Source organism: Myxine glutinosa, chromosome 7, assembly GCF_964187855.1.
Source record: "Myxine glutinosa chromosome 7, kmMyxGlut1.1, whole genome shotgun sequence".
NCBI classification, from domain to species: domain Eukaryota; kingdom Metazoa; phylum Chordata; class Myxini; order Myxiniformes; family Myxinidae; genus Myxine; species Myxine glutinosa.
This window is the reverse complement of record NC_136267.1, coordinates 189,264,226-189,268,249: the sequence shown is the minus strand read 5'-3', so window position 1 is coordinate 189,268,249 and position 4,024 is coordinate 189,264,226.

The following is a 4,024-nucleotide window of genomic DNA, read 5'->3' as shown; positions in this document are numbered from 1 at the left end:
GCCGCCATGTGTGTTGACACGCGTTTAATAGACCTTCACCCTAGTGGATGATTTGTGCAGGAATTCAAGAGAAAGACAAAATAAATCAAGGTTGGCCATGATTTCTGACAAGTAACTCATGCCCTACATCCCCCCTTCCTTGCACCTGCATTTCCGCATCCCTTCCCATTGTGTTGGAATCCTATAAAATCTGAAACTAAAGTGTAATACTTCGGACATTTTGAAATTGATCTGTTGTGTTGGTTATTGTATTCTTGTGTTTCTCTTATAATTGCTGCTGGTTTCCTTGTAATTGCTTTGATTTCTGAGTCTCCCCAATTAAACACATCGACTCAACCCAGGAGTGGACATTGATTTTGTCCGCTATACGTCACTACTTTTTGTCCGCTATACGTCACAAATTTTAGTCAGAAGGTTGGCGATAACTCGCTTACTCTTGACAAATAATACGGTACCAGATGAGATCTAACCATCAGCTGGGAGTCTTGACAAAGACTTCCACATCACCACCACCTCTTATCTTCCCCGATCCAAAACCTTTGATATTTTTCGGCGCATCCAGGTCACTTCGTTTCTGCTTGGAAACCATCAGATGAACACTCGTCATGACGTCATGACGTATCTCGTGTGAACAAATCAAAATCTTTCTTTTCAAAATGAAACAAGTGGTGTTATTAACTGATGTTTACTAACACAAGAACCATAGGGATAGGTCCGGACTGAAGCAAAGTGGTTCTAAAAAGCAATTGATTTTATTAAACGGTGTCTACTGTACTAGTATTATAGTGGGTGGGGGTAATATGGACCCCAGGGGAATATGGACCCCACTGAATTTCCCATGATGCACTGAATTTCCCATGGCCGACCAGCAAGTGAACAACTGCAGTTGATTCAAACTCTTTAATGACGGTAAGTGCAAACTTCCAAAAGTTTTCATCTCAAATTTTACAATTCATAAGCATGCAGTACTGTGTATGTACATGTAGTCACTAGCTTGTTTGATGAGTGGTGTCCCTGGCTGAGTACACGTGAGAGCTGTCGACAGCACCACTGTGTGTAGAAAACTCCATCCCAGCCCATATGTACTGGGCATGCTGACATGATCGAGAGGCATGGTGTGGGGAATATGGACCCTTTGGTCGTGTCTAATATGGACCCATGTCCATATTCCCCGTGGTCGATGTCCATATTCCCCACACAGGAAGCTAATAGAATAAGTCCACAAAACAGCATGTTCACTGTCAAAATTTGAATCAAATCAATTTTTCTGCACCGAAATATGTGACTAAGAAAAACTAGGCATGGTCCAAGTAGTCGTCAAGTATCGGCTGTTCGTTAACAGCCGATAACATGTACACTTGATTCTGTATAGAAATCCGACGGTGCAACTCGCCCTGAAAAAGTGTAATCCACACAATTTCAACGTAATTCCACTATAAACAAATCTGACCTTTATTGTTTAATATGCCTAATTCTTTTGAATAAAATTTGTAATTGGTCACTGTATGGGGCAGGTAGAAGCAAGTAAAGGCTGTGTTTTTCTGTGTACGTGAAGGTGTGTGATATCGGCTGTTGACAAACACCTGATACTTGACGGCGAGGTCCAAGGTGTTTTTGTGGTCTGACAAGACTAAGAAGATGTGTTGTGATTTGGCTTTCAGATGGTGCGAACATACAAAAAGAAAGGTGTACGTGGTTTGTGGGCAGAGGATATGCAGCGGGCAGTCGATGCAGTCAGACAAGGTCAACCTCTGAAGACTGTCGCATGAGAATATCATGTTCCACGTAATACGCCACGACGTCGTGCAGGAAAAGATGCACCAGTGATGGTGACTAAGAGACTCGGTAGAAAGCCAGTTTTGGGTGAGGCACTATAGTCCATTCTTCATGATATAATTCTGGACTTCGAGAAATCACTGTACGGGTTGACCCGCTCTGACGTACAGGATTTGGTATTTCAATTTTGCTGCAGAAATAGTATACCAAACCCTTTTCAAGGCATGGGAAAAGCTGGCCGTGAATGGTTTAATGGTTTTCTACAAAGACACCCTGACATCAGCGTTAGAAAACCTGAAAATGTCTCGATTGGTCGTGCCTATGGTTTTTCCTGTCACAGAGTCCACGACTTTTTCGCAAAATATCTTAAGGTCATCGATGACGAGAACGGGAACCGTGTCATCCCAAACAGCAACATATAGTATAACGCTGACGAATCTGGATTCACTATAGTGCACCGCCCAGAAAAGTACTCGGCTAAAGAGGAAAGCGCACCATCGGTATTCTGACCAGTGCAGAGAAGGGAAAAACCATCACATTCCTTCCAGCTGTGAGTGGAATTGGACATTACGTCGCTCCTCTCTTTGTGTCCCAAGGAAACGAATGAAGTTGGAACTGCTAGAAAACGCTCCTCGTGGTTCCATTGGTGCTGCTAATCCCACAGGATGGATCAACACTGAAATATTTGAGCAATGGTTCCACCATTTCCTCAATGTAGTGCAGCCGAAGACACGACCTCAGCCTACGCTGCTGATATTTGATGGGCAAAAGGCTCACACGAAAAACATCAGCCTAATTGATGAAGCCAGGACCAACAAGCATTACGCCTAGGGCCCCCGTCGGTGAAGTGATGCGAGTTGACAAAGTGGAGGACGCAAGGCGGCCATCTTGGATTTTGACGTGGCGACCCAATTTTCAATAGCGTTCTCCCTTATGCATAGATACACCCATAAACACCAGATTAGAAGTTGGTACTTCGCTTATTAGTCCCCTACCGGTGTACACCGGAGGGGACTATAGGTTTGCACGCCGTCCCTCCGTCTGTCAGTCCGTCAGTCCGTCACGCAAAGAACAGTTTTCCACACTTTTTTTCTAAACGCTTAATGCTAATGATTTCAGACTTGGCACATCGTTTCCTCATGATAAGTTACAGGTAAAGTTCCAACTTCACGACGTTTCGATCATTTTTAACAAAGTTATGGCACTTTGAAGTTTGGTAATTCTGATAATTCTGATGATCCTTAACTCAGTGCCATTTTAAGTTTAAATTTCCTTTAAAAACCAATTTCTCTGCAATAATAAGACCGATTGAGATCAAATTTTCACCATATGATGGATTCGGTCTGCAGAATATTTTAATCATAATTATGACGTCATATGCACGTGGTTCAGCCGCCATATTGTTTTTCGTGAAAACACGAAAATCCCTTTTTCTCTGCAACGGTTGAACAGATCGAGGCCAAACTTTGCAGGCAGAATCGCATACCCATGACGAACAAAAAAGTCAGCGAGCATGATGTCATCCATCACATGGTTTCAGAGTTATAACGTTTTTAAGCATGAACCTTTAAAACCGAGCTCCTCCCTAATTTTTGATCCAATCGAGGGGAAACTTCACAGATCTGTTCAGCACTAAAATGTCCTTTTGGAATTTGTGATAGGGCACGTGGTTTGGCAGATATCGTTAATTAAACGAATTTTTTTTTTTTAATGGATATCTCTTGTTTATTCTCGAGTTCTCCTCAAGCCGCACAGCGCGTCCTCAGCCTCGTCTCGCGAATGTCAACAGCGCGAAACAGCGCGTGCTTTCCGGAGGGGCACGATGTCATCAAGGGACATTGTCATCAATGTTATCAAGGGACCTACAGGTAGCTCTTGCCATTGTTGATGTCAAAGTGCACGAGTCTACCATTAGAAAGAGGCTGCACAAATTTGATCTACCTAGGAGGTGTGCCGCCAAGCCGAGCAACATATATACAGTCACGTGAAAAAGTAAGTACACCCCATGTAAAGTTTTGACTTTTTCAACATATTTCAACATACAGTTATTTGATCTTCATTTCAACAATATTGATAGATAAAGGTGATATAATATAACAAATATCATTAAACATTTACATTTTGTAGTCCATTGTATAATTTAAATAAACATAAATGCAAATTTCGCATGTGAAAAACGTAAGTACACCCCTACATTTATCACTACTTCAAATACCTAAAATTAGAATCAGGTGCACCAGCTCAGGTG